The 13,565-nt window shown below is 46.0% G+C and overlaps 1 pseudogene; it reads left to right on the top strand.

Annotated features, from left to right (window-relative positions):
- Positions 1–12,056: 12,056 nt before the first annotated feature.
- On the top strand, positions 12,057–12,131 carry LOC127489980 (U6atac minor spliceosomal RNA; annotated as a pseudogene).
- The last annotated feature ends 1,434 nt before the right edge of the window (positions 12,132–13,565 follow it).

Raw genomic sequence — 13,565 nt, 5'->3', positions numbered from 1 at the left:
CTCTGTGGTAAATACTGTAATATCTCATCTTAGAGGCTCTTTGAAATTGTAGCCCTCCCAACATTGAACATTTTTTTTTCTTGAAAGAGTTACACACAGAGAGAAGGAGAGGCAGAAAGAGAGAGAGAGGTCTTCCATCTACTGGTTCAGTCCCTAATTGGCCGCAGTGGCTGGAGCTGCACCCATCCGAAGCCAGGAGCCAGGTCTCCCACGTGGGTGCAGGGACCCAAGGACTTGGGCCATCTTCTACTGCTTTCCCAGGCCATAGCAGAGAGCTAGATTGGAAGTGGAGCACCCAGGCCTCGAACTGGTGCCCATATGGGATGCTGGCACTGCAGGTGGCGGCCTAACCCGCTACACCACAGTGCAAGCTGGGAGGGGCAGTCTTAACAGAGCCTTTTCCAATTTGTTTTTGTCAAAACCTAAATCCCGTCAGTTTGCAAATATTTGTTGGAATGGGCTTCCGTCCTGTTTTGTTGAGTGCTGAGTGTGGGATGCGCGTTAGGCTAGCCTGCTTCTAGTGCCAGGCTCCTCAGTAAGTTCTGGCCATGCAAAAAAAGCTGAACAGTGGGAGACTGGTAATACTTAGATAACCACAAAACACAGGCAGTGGTTATATGCTACTAGTGGAAAAACCGGTGAACGTGATCCAGTGTGTGTATTGTGGGGCTGGGGGCAGGGGGTCAGCCATGGAAGATTCCCCCCGAGGGACCAATCTTCATGGGGATCTAGGAGGGGGACAGGGGGTCAGCCATGGACGACTGTCCCGAGGGACCAACCTTCACGGGGATCTAGGAGGGGGACAGGGGGTCAGCCATAGACGACTGCCCCCTGAGGGACCAACTTTCATGGGGAGCTGAGGTGGGGGGGGGGCAGGGGCAGGCCACAGAGCTCTCTAAGTGCTGATGCCCTAAGGTGAGACGTTTAAAGAACTCCAAAAGGCCAGTGTGACTACAGGGGACTGAAGAAGAAGCCAAGTGGTCCCAGATGCGGCTAGAGTGGCCACCGCCTGAAACCTGAGCCACAACTTCACTGGACGGTGACGCCTTCTTTTCCTGTCCCGGGGTCTCCGCTCCTGGTGTCTGGGGCTGCGCCGCGGTGACTGCCTGGCACGCTGCACCTTAGTCTCAAAACCTGCCCCATTCCAGAGCGCAGATGCAGGACGCCCTCAGGGCACGAGACCAGTCCCCGGCCCAGGCCCCTCACCTGCTCCTAGCAGCCTGCCGCCCGGGGCCCTTGGAAAGCAGGTGACTCCCACCTCCGAATTCCACAGCGGGGCTCCTCAGAGCAGATGCAGGGGACGCAGGAGCCCATTCGCAATAATTCGGGGCGAGGGGCGGGGGTCACTCCTCCCAGAGTCCTCACCAGGACTTCCGCCCCGGCGCTGGCCCCGCTGCTCATCTTCCTGGGCAGCAGCGCCGTGTGTGGGGGGTGATCCTGAAGCACCCGCAGCTCCGCGCCTTCCTCCTGTCGCTGTGCCCGCCCGCCGTCTTTCTGGACCCTCTCACGCCGCCCCCGGGGGCCAGTGGCGCAGCTTCAGCGTGGTGGCCCCACGTTCAGTGTGGCGCTCATTTTGCTAGACCGCTGCTGCCCCATTGTGCGGCCGCCGCGGGACCAGATCGGCCTTAGCTTCGCGCTGCGGCTGCAAGCCGGTGGGAGCTGAGCCCTGCATCCTGCGGCGGCGGTGGCCCAGGGCTTCCGCAGCTGCCTCTACCGCACCTCCGCGGACCGCAGCGCAGCCTCGAGCGGCCTACAGCCTGGGGCGGTGACCACCTATGCGCGCTTGCTGCCCTTCTTCAGCAGGTGCGCAGGGCCACCACCATGCTCATCATGTCTTTGTCATCTGCTGCTGGGGACCCTGGTGCTGCTGGCCACAACCTGCCAGGCCCAGACCGTGCAGGTGCCCTCGGCTGACCTGGGCCAACGTGGTGGCTGTCTGGCTGACTTGGGCCAACAGGGCCAGCAACACTGTCATCTGTGCCATCTGCAACCCCGACATTTCCATGCTGCTGGTGTGGGAAAGCTTAGATAACTTAAATTCATGAGCTGGAAGCCGCACCTCCCTCAGTGTTGCCATGTCCCTGTCAATCAACTGAACCCTCCCCGAAAGTACTTCCTTTCACCCCGGACGTGGGGGTGGTGCCATGTAAACACTTTCAGTTTTTTTTTTAGATCATCAAAAGCCAGGTAGAAGGGAAACTCACTCTCTCCCTCATGCACTCAGGAAGAGCAGAGCAGGCTTCAGAAATTCCGCGTTCCCTTCCCTGGCCCCCTCTCCCTAAGCCCTTGTGTCTTTCTTACTTTGTAAATAAAACTTACCCTACTGCACGTCCTATTTGTGCGTGTACTTTGAAGCAAAAGATGACAAGTCTGGAAAATTAATTCAGTCTCAACCCGTCCCCTAACCCCCAGGTGCAGCCGCAAGGAAGGCTACTGGACTAGGAATGTGGACGCTCTCCTGCCCAGTCAGGGCCTCAATCCACTGGCTGGGAGCCGCCAGCACCTTCCACACCACTGTGGTAAGCGGCTGGCCACTTGCAGTAGAATGGCCTTTTCCAACCCGGCCATCGGCCATCGGGGCTGGAGAGGATGTGGCCATGTGGGCTTGGAAAAACCCAGTTGTGCTTTTCTGCCATGAGGGGCCCCCAGAGCCTGTCACAACGCTGGCCAAACCCATAAGCTGAAAGCCAGGGATACCAGGAAGGCCTGGGATGGGAGCGTGTGAACACAGATTTCCACCTGTTTCATTGAATGATATAGGACTCCGGGGAGAATCGTGGGATTCCATAAAGCCGAACATTTTATTTTTTAAATTATTTTTAAATGATTCTAAGTATTTTATTAGTTTATGATGTATCTGAATTTTGGATGGCTGACCTCCATTTCTCAGTCTTTCTATAGTTTCTTTTTTTTTAAAGGTTTTTATTTAATGAATACAAATTTCATATGTACAGCTTTTAGGAATATAGTGGTTCTTCCCCCCCATTCCCACCCTCCCACCCCCACTTCCATCCCACCTCCTACTCTCTCTCCCATCCCATTCTTCATTAAGATTCATTTAGTATAGACCAACTCTATACTAAATAAATATTTCAACAGTTTGCACCCACCCACCCACCCACACAAAGTATAAAGTATTGTTTGAAGACTAGTTTTACTGTTAATTGTCATAGTACAACTCATTAAGGACAGAGGTCCTACATGGGAGCAAGTGCACAGTGACTCCTGTTGTTGATTTAACAATTGACACTCTTATTTATGACAACAGTGGTCACCCAAGGCTCTTGTCATTAGCTGCCAAGGCCATGGAACCCATTTGAGTCCAAAAACTCTGACTTTATTTAGACAAGGCCATAATCAAAGCGGAAGTTCTCACCTCCCTTCAGAGAAGGTACCTCCTGCTTTGATGGTCCCTTCTTTACACTGCGATCTCACTCACAGAGATCTTTCATGTAGAACATTTTTTTTGCGACAGTGTCTTCGCTTTCCACGCCTGAAATGCTCTCATGGGCTTTTTAGCCAGATCTGAATGTGCAGCTTTAATCTTACTTTAACCTGCTATTTTTATTTCTGACTGTTTTGGGGATGCCAATCAGAATGCTTTTGCATTTTGAAAAAGTGACATTCAAAGCAGAAAAGAAAAATCTGCCGTTTGAGGTAAGTTTTATTGTTGGCTACAGTCAAAAATGTTCTTTCAAAGTCAAACTGAATAAGGTGAGTGAGTGTCACTTTCTTTTCTACTGAAAGAGAGAGAACTCTGTCAAACAACAGTACGGCTGGCTCCCCATGTGGCTTCTGATTAACTGAGGATGATTCCAAAGGACAGGTCTAAATGTATTTTGAGACCAGGCCACCATTCTTGGATGACTGCAGAACTTTCACAGAGAATCGTACTCTCCTACATTTGGAAGCAAGGTGATCTTGTTGGCAAAGAAAATAGATGATTGTTGCTTTATAGACGTTTTGAAACAATGCAGTCTTTTCAAAAAATGTATTAATTTATTTGAAAGTCAGTTAACAGAGAGAGGAGAGGGAGAGAGAGAGTTCTTCCATCCACTGGCTCACTTCCCAGTTGGCCGCAATGGCCTGGAGCTGTGGTGATCCGAAGCCAGGAGCGAGGAGCCTCCTCTGGGCCCCCAGATGCGGGTGCAGGGGCCCAAGGACTTGGGTCATTTTCTACTACTTTTCCAGGCCGTAACAGAGAGCTGGATTGCAAGTGGAGCAGCCAGGACTCAAACTGACATCCATATGGGATGCCAGCACTGAAAGTGGTGGCTTTACCAGCTACATCACAGCACTGGCCCCACAATGTAGTCTTTGTCAGAAAAGGGGAATATGTGTGGTATTATTACATGTAATAGGGCATCAAAAAAACAGGCATAATTCCAGAAAAATACTCAACCAAACTAAAAGTAACTTTGGAAATGTGTAAGACAAAAATGTTTTTTACATTAATTTAAAAGCACAATTCAGGATTTGCATACGTGAAATTTCTCATATCGGATGCCACTATAAACAGAATCATCTACTGAGAACTTTGAAAGATGTTTTGTGTGTTCTCCCCTCTTCCTGTCCCTCCTGCTCCCTATCTTTTTAAGCTAGTTATGAAAGGATGTCAGCTATCATATGAAAATTTCATTGTGAAATAGGCAGCAATATTTTCCTGTTATAGGTTTAAAGAAGTGTACTTTTTGGCATTGTGAGAAAACAGGAAGTCATTTACGCGATTTAGCGAGATATTTAGATATTCCATTGTGGTGCAGTGGGTTAAACTGCCGCTTTGAACACCAGTATCCCATATGAGATCAAGTCCTGCCTGTGCTTTTGATTAAGCTTCCTGCTAATGTACACCCTGGGCCACAGCAGGTGATCGGAGCAAATGCTTGAGTCCTGTCATGTGGGAGCCCCAGATGGCATTCCTGTCTCCTGGATTTGACATGGTCCAGCCCTGGCTATTGCAGACATTTGGGGAGTGAACTAGCAAGGAGATGAAAGAATTTCTCTCTCTCTCTCTCTCTCTCTCTCTCTCTCCTCCCTTTCTCCCTCCCTCCCTCCTTCCATCTCTCCCCCCTCCTTCCCTCTGTTGCTCTGCCTTTTAAATAAATAGAAGTAAATAAATTAACTTAAAGGTGGGGGCAGAAATAGAGTTAGAAGTCTTAAAGAAAGAGGGCACCATGTTGCAAGGTAAGGAATTGCCTGAGAAGAACTTAAGGAAGAACTAAAAAAGAAATATGACATGGAATAAACCTGCCTGGCAAATTAAGGGAAAATCTGAGAGTTTGGAAGTGACAAGGTGGTGGTATGAAAGACTCAGGAAAAAAAGGTATTCCCACCCTGTCTCTTCAGTCGCAGGAAGTTTTAGGAAAGGAATAGCTTGTGGGATGGGATGGCTCTGAGTCTTGATTGGGATGAATGGGAGAAGAAAGAGAGGAAGTAACTAACAAGGGACCGTACAACTTAGGTTACCGTGTCTGTGTTGTACCCAGAAGCTCTACAATTATTCAGTGCAAAAGCTAAGATCTGTGCTGCAGTCTGATGGCCTCACAGCCTTGTTCCCCTTCTCTATCTTCTAAGGTTGTGGTACGATCATCATCACCATCATCACCATCATCACCATCATCTGCCACTCTGTTTCCTACTTTATGTAAAGGTCCCATCCAAGGTGTTACTCCTACTAACTGATGAAATCTCAGTAGGGGGCCTATTGCCCCGTTGAGGACCTTGTGCTTCATGAGAATCAGGCATAACCGGGATTCTTTTTTTTTTTTAAGGATTTTATTTATTTATTTGAGAGGTAGAGTTATGGACAGTGAGAGGGAGAGACAGAGAGAAAGGACTTCCTTCTGCTGGTTCACTCCCCAAATGGCCGCAGCGGCTGGAGCTGCACTGATCCAAAGCCAGGATCCAGGTGCTTCCTCCCAGTCTCCAATGTGGGTGCAGGAGCCCAAGCACTTGGGCCATTTTGTACTGCTTTCCCAGGCCATAGCAGAGAGCTGGATTGGAAGAGGGGCAGCCAGGACTAGAACTGGAGCCCATATGGGATGTCGGCACTGTAGGCAGAGGATTAACCTACTGCGCCATGGCACTGCCCGCCCCCCCACCGGGATTCTTTAGTTTACTTGTGGAGAAAAAAACATGCAGCATTTTCAGAAGAAGGCAAATGCATTTGGAAGTGAGAGACACAGAAAAGGACAGCAAACAATGTGGTCCTGTGAAAAAACTTAGAGACAAAAATTTGTCTCAAATAAAAAGTAAAGAACGATTCTCTAATAATCTAAGTCTTAGAGCTTTCCTCAAGCTTACCATAAATGTGCAAGACTAGTGACTTTATGGGAAAAGGGGAAAGAGAGGATTTGAAATATTGGGATGAATTAAGTACTATGTCATTTGTAAGGGCTGCAGTCCTTTATGTTTTATCCCACTCTCCGATTTAGAGTATTTCATAGGAGCAACAAGTGGTACTCTGTGCAGTACTTGCATTAGCTAACTCCCATAGCAGCCCTATGAGAGACATCCTGTTATTTATTTATTTATTTATTTATTTATTTATTGACAGGTGAATTAAACGGTGAGAGAGAGAGAGAGAAAGGTCTTCCTTCTGTTGGTTCACCCCCCAAATGGCCGCTACAGCTGGCGTGCTGCACCGATCCAAATCCTGGTTTCCCATGGGGTGCAGGGCCCAAGCACTTGGGCCATCCTCCACTGCACTCCCGGGCCACAGCAGAGAGCTGGACTGGAAGAGGAGCAACTGGGACAGAATCCGATGCCCCAACTGGGACTAGAACCCGGAGTACCGGAGCTGCAGGTGGAGGATTAGCCTAGTGAGCTGCAGTGCTGGCTCGAGACATCCTATTTTTATTACTCTCTTCATTTGACAGATAGAAAAACTGAGGCACAGAGGTTGGTCTGAGGTGACATAGCTAACTAGTGCTAAACACAGATTTGTATCTGGAAGACTGGTGCCCAGAGTCTATCTTAGCCACTACACAGTACTGCCCGTATCATTTGTAAAAGACACTGGGAAACAGGGAAAAGAACCAGGGAAGATAATGACAGCTATGTGTGTGTGTGTGGGGGGGTATTAGAGACCATAAGATTTAAATGAAAGGATTTGTTCAATTTGGAGAGCAGTATAAAAGGTTATTTTTTAAATATAGGAACAGGTTCTGAGCAGTTACTCCTTGGAATAATCCTAAATCTTGATGACTCCAATTACATTCCCTCTTTCTGCTCCAGGGCAGCTGAGCACAACTGGAGAAAAATATCTATAAGTCCAGATCCATCAGTGCCTCTGCCCCTGCGGTTCTCAGCCTGCCCCGCTCAGCAATCTAGGCCTTTCCCCTTGTCAACTCACTCTTTATGTCCACTTCTGGGACCCTTCACACATTCTGCACTCGTGCTTTTAACCAGTGTTACCCTGTAAGAAGAAGGCTTTGGCTCCTCCTGCTCTATGAGAATAAGAGCCACTGGATAGATAGCTTCATTTTGACCACCAAGCCTAACCAATTAATCTGGATTTATACCAATGTTCAGCTCTGCCTTTCCAGTCATAATAAAGAGAGTGGTCCCCTCTCCAGACTCAGGAATTTCATGTTCCTGGCTCTCCCACAGACCCAAATCTCCCCAGAAACACTGACCCATGCTCTAATCTCCTACTTGAGAGGAAACTAACAAATAAAAACCTCTTCCATTCTCCTCCTCTCTTCAATTCCTGCCTTCAACCAAGCTTGTCAAAATAATTGCTTGTACTTGTGCAACAGATCTAAATCCTAGGACGCAGTTTTAGTGGTGCAGGAAAGTCACTGATTTGCAATGCAGTATTTTCCCAATCCCCAGTTCTGCCAGCTGACGATGTCTAGGTCCCAGCAGCAGAGTTAGTGCCAATGTGCTGGTGAGCAGCGGTCCTCAGGAGTCATCTGTCTACACTGTGAGGCCCCCATCCTAACTGTCCCTCACTTCACTCTGAGAGTCCAGCTTTGACGATCACTGTGGGGCTCCGCCCTGGACACAGAAAGACCATTGCTCCACTTCAGCCCTGCAGAGGGCTGTGCCCATACCCATAAGGCTCTCTTCTTTTCAAACACTTTTTTAAAAAATATTTTCATTTATTTGATATGTTTTATATTGATGGGTCAATAAATCAAAATTATATGAAACAAAAGATGCATTGGGAGTTCCCTTACTGGAATGGCAATAAAGAGATCTTTTAGATGCACTCCCCAGTGAAAATTACTTTTAAAAAAGCTGATTGATATCTGCTGAATTGTTCTAAGAGCATTGAAGCCATGAAGGAACAGTTATTTAAGAAACTCTGCTTGGGGTCGGTGCTGTGGCGTACTAGGTTAAGCCTCCACCTGCAGTGCTAGCATCTATTCTGGGCACTGGTTCATGTCCCAGCTGCTCCACTTCTATCCAGCTCCCTGCTGATGCGCCTGAGAAAGAAGTTGAGGATTGGTCAAGTCCTTGGGTCCCTCTTCTCACATGGGAGACCTGGAAGAAGCTCTTGGTTCCTGGCCTTGGATTAACTCAGCTCTGACCATTGCTGCCATTTGGGGAGTGAACCAGCAAATGGAAGATCTCTCTCTTTCTCTCTCTCTCTCCCTCCCTCCCTCTCTGTACCTCTCTGTCTGTAACTCTTTCAAATGAATAAAATAAAATCTGGAAAAAAAAACAACCCAGATTTATTTGAACAGGATACCTATCATCCTGCTTAGTTTTCTAAAGTATCTTGGAAAAGAGTATTTCTAAAATAGCAATTACAGCTTGGTATTTTGAATGCACTTAATATGCACTCTTAGTTCCACAGGTCACTCATTATTTATGTAGAGAATGTGCATTTGAAAAGTTCAGACCAGGAAGCAGAGGCAGCCCAGGTGTTGTGCACATTGGTGTGTCCTAATCTTTATCCAGGTCCTTGTCTCACACAAAGATAAGCACTGTAAGTTAAGACATGTATAACACACACAAAGTGATAAGATTTATTCAAAGCATGAGAGAGTGAACATACATACATGCCTGAGTGTGGTTTGCCCCATATGGAGAAATATCCATTATGAGTGGACCAGAGGGGAAAGAGAGAGAGGGTGATCTAGTAAGACAGAGAACCTGAACAATATCTCCAGCTACAGTACACGGAGAAAGAAGAGCGGGTTCTTCCCAATCTCCTCCTTCTGCTAAGAGGTAGTGGGTAGTGCATCTACTTGTGTGAAGCCACCTGGGAATTTTATGATACCTTCATAAATTCTACATGGAGCTTAATTTTCATATTTTCATGCCCTCTCACCCCAGGTCCCAGATGAAACAGATGCATCTTGGGAAAGGAGGCATTTTGAATGACAGAAAAAGGGATAACATTCCATTATGGCTTCAGGTTCTTCCAGCTCACTCAGAAGCATACTAGCGATTCTACATGGCTGGCAGCTTACTGCATTTCCAATAGAGAGTGCATCTTTAGTTTTTCAAACACTCCTGGTGAGATATAAAGAGTGGGTGGTAGTCTTTTGGCCTAGAAGTTAAGGCACCATTTAGGACGTCTTACCCACGTTGGAGTTCCTGGGTTCAAGTCCCAGCTCCAGTCCCTAGTCTAACTTCCTGCTAAGGTGGATCCTGGAAGGCAGCAGTGATGGCACAACTGTTTGGGTTCATGCCACCCATGTGGGAGTCCTGGATTGAGTTCCTGCCTCCTGGCTTCTACCTGGCCCACCCCCAGCTGTTACAAGCATCTGGAGATATATCAGTGGATGGCAAATCTCCCCCTCTCTCTCTTTGCCTTTCAAATAAATGAAAATAATTCCTTTTTAAAATGATGACTAGGCTTCAAAGATTAAAAAATAATAAAACAAGAGAATCTTGAAAACTTCTTGAGAAGACATTCAAATTTCTGAATAATGTGTTATATATTTACATTGTCCAGAAAACTGACTATATGCCTCTCATGCTGCCTGCCTTAAATTTTTACTGCTCTTTAGTTTCCATTTTCTGTTTATTCACATAATACTTCTTACTCTCCACATAAATTTGCCTCCCTTTAATATAAAACAAACCTCTTTCCTGTTCCCCTTTCTAGTTGTCTTCTTCTCTCTGTAGCCAAAGATCTTCAGGGATGAACCTCCACTTACTAATCCGGTTTCCCACCCTCCAGGCACTGTGGAGTCTGGTGCTGGTTACAACCATGCGTACTGGCTTCTTTTCAATCCCCATCACATGTGCTCTCTCAGTACCTTTCTGTCTCATTGTTCTTTCAGGAATGATAACAGCTGATCATTTACTTTGCAAATTAACTGTGGAATACACACTATACTAAAGGCCTTACATATTCTACATATACTAAAAAATAATTAAAAAAACCCAAAGCTAGAGGCATGAAAATACCAGATTTCAAGACCAAAAAACAGCCCAGAAATTGCACAAAAATACACATATAGACCAGTGGAATAGAATAGAAACTCCAGAAAGCAATCCATGCATCTACAACCAACTACTCCTTGACAAATGAGTTAAGATGATTACCTGGAGCAAGGACAGTCTCTTCAACAAATGGTGTTGGGAAAATTGGATATCCACATGCAGAAGTTTGAGATAAGACCTACCTTACACCCCATACAAAAATCAGCTCACAGTGGATCAGGGTTCTGAACTTGAGACCTGAAACCATCAACTTACTAGAGGAAACCTTAGGGGAAATGCTGCAAGATAATGCTCCAGGCAAAGACTTCTTGGATAAAACCCCAGCAGCACAAGCAATAAAAGCAAAAATAGAAAAATGAGATTACATGAAGTTAAGGAGCTTCTGCACAGCAAAGGAAATAATTAACACAGTGAAGAGGCAACTGGCAAATGAGAAAATATTTGCAAGCTATTCAAAGATAAAGGATTAATATCTAGAACATACAAGGAACTCAAGAAACTCAACAACAAACCAAACAACCCAGTTAAAAAATGGACAAAGGTTATAAACAGGCATTTTTCAAAGGATGAATTACAAACAAGCAACAGACACACGAAAAAATGTTCAGGATCAGAGCAATCAGGGAAATGCAAATAAAAACCACAATGAGGTTTGACCTCACCCGTTAGCTAATCCATTATCCAAAAATAAAAAAAATGACAAATGCTGATGAAGTTGTGGAGAAAAAGGTACCCTAATACAACGTTGGTAGGAATGCAAATTAGTTCAAAACAAATCCTAGAGCAAATTTAGTTTATCTGTAGGCCAGTCTTATCTTTTTCTTTTAAATCATATTATATAATCCCTCTCACGGATCCAGATCATTTTTTAAAAGATTTATTTATTTGAAAGAGTTACACAGAAAGAGGAAAGGCAGAGAGAGAGAGAGAGAGAGAGAGAGAGAGAGAGAGAGAGGTCTTCCATCTGATGCTTCACTCCCCAGATGGCTGCAATGGCCAGAGCTGTGCTGATCTGAAGCCAGGAGCCAGGAGCTTCTTCCGGGTTTCCCACGTGGGTGCAGGGTCCCAAGGACTTGGGCCCTCTTCTTCTGCTTTCCCAGACCATAGCAGAGAGCTGAACAGGAAGTGGAGCAGCCAGGTCTTGAACTGGTGCCCATATGGGATGCTGGTGCTTCAGGCCACAGCACCAGCCCCCAGATCATTTTTATGACCAATGTGTCTTACCCTCTCCACACATGCATGCAGGACCTGGGGGTGGTAATCTCACCATGTCTATACTCCCTGGATCTTGCTATTCCTCCTTAGCTGATTCTCTAACACTGGTTACCAGTGTGCACACCACCACATTTTCCCATTGTCATTATGTTCACCCATGAAAGTGAGCTGGCTCATCTGGGTGACCTGCATCTCCTTCCCAATGCACCTGGCTTTGTTGAATAAGGGGCATCTGTTCTTGGCTTAAAGTAGAGAAATAATTCCACTGGATTAAGCAAAACACATTTCTCTCTAATTTAGTATGTTTAAGGTCCCGCCACATGGGGACAATTGTGAGTGAACTTGTTTTCTTTCCAAGGAAACTTACAAAGGATTTAACAGTGCCTCCTCTTTTCCTACAAGGACTACAGACAAACTGGAGGAGAGACAGCCCGGTGTTGTACGAAAGGAGAGAGGGTTAGCACTCCCTTGACAAGGATTGTAGGACCCCAAAAGCGGTGTCCTCTTGTGACAACCCCAGAAACACAGACTCCGGACCAGACGATGCAATAGAACAGGAGGTAATTTATTTCATTTGTACAAATGGGCCCCCTACTGCTGCAAGCAGCAAGCAAGTGAGAGGAGCCCCGAGCAGCTATCTCACACAGCTTTTAAAGGGCAAAACCACAAAATTAACATATTATAGGCTGGCGTAAGTTCATTGGATAATTTTCAGTAGCAGGCCTTGTATGGCAGTCTGAAGTGCTAATGTCGGTGGAAAAGTACTAGGTCAAAGGGATACATTAGGGGAGGGGGTCTCTAGGAGAGAGGAATAGGTTGCTACGTGCCTTGCAGCTTTCTTTGTTAACCTTGAGCAAGCCTAGGGAAGGGGCTTATCTACAAGGCAGGTGTTCTGCGTATCTCTGGTCAGTAGCTGACTGCTTTCTCTGTGAACCGGTTTACTCCCCATTTCCCAAGGCCGTCTCTGGAACGGTTTGTCTCAGGAGCCCCATTTTTTTATGGTGGTTCTTGGCTCCTTTCAGGATGAAGAGGCCCTTGGGGTTGACAAGACACGTGTGGTTAAGGAGAGACAGCCCATGGTTCCCCTCTGCCTGCAGCCATTGAAGCCCTTCTGATTTCTGGGTTAGCAGGGGCCCACATGGAAGTGCTTGTTTTCTTGAGGGCATTAACCACTGTGAAGGGGAAAAACTCAAGTTCATCTGCAACGTGAAAACCTGAAACACTGCTAATTGCCCCCAAGGAGGCTCCATTGTTAAGTACAACGATTTTCAAAGCGGAAAACGCCTCCACCATTTTCCAAAGCAGTACATCATGGTTCATTAAACTTTCATGGTCTATATGCTTATTGAGAATGGTGTGGCTCTCATCATCATATAAAAAAGCAATACGTCACCTCAGCACTATGAAAATCTATCCTCCTTGATACCTCTCTTTTGGATCCAGATCATTTTTACAACCAATATGTCGGCTGATGATGAGCAGAGCAGGGAATGACAATTCGCATTCTTTGGAACACTCTCCAAAACAAAACCCTAATGAGCCTGTGTGTTCTTCTTACTTTGTAAATAAAATTTACCACACTGCATGCCATTTTTGGGTCAATAAAAGGCAATAATCTGGAAAATTAATTTTGCCCTATCCCAGGCAACATCATTTGGTGAGCCAACCAGGACACAAAATCATTTCAAACATGGCAGTGTAATTTGATAATCCAACATGAGGGGATTTTACCTAAGCAAATGATGAGTTTCGATTTTCTCAGATCAAGTAGCTTTGGTTTTGGTTTCTGGCTCACTTTCAGAAGCAGTAGAATACCGCTCCTGCTTTGGAAACAGGTGCTTTCCAAAACTAAAATGCAACCTTAATGTGTTTTTGTTACTAATCTTGGTGGTTTAGGGTGAGACAAGGCTGGTAAATAATGCTATGTTTATTTGAATTAGAAA

Source organism: Oryctolagus cuniculus, chromosome 20 (genome assembly GCF_051225735.1).
Source record: "Oryctolagus cuniculus isolate XC-2025 breed Fujian yellow rabbit chromosome 20, ASM5122573v1, whole genome shotgun sequence".
NCBI lineage: Eukaryota > Metazoa > Chordata > Mammalia > Lagomorpha > Leporidae > Oryctolagus > Oryctolagus cuniculus.
This window is presented reverse-complemented; position numbering and strand designations above follow the sequence as displayed.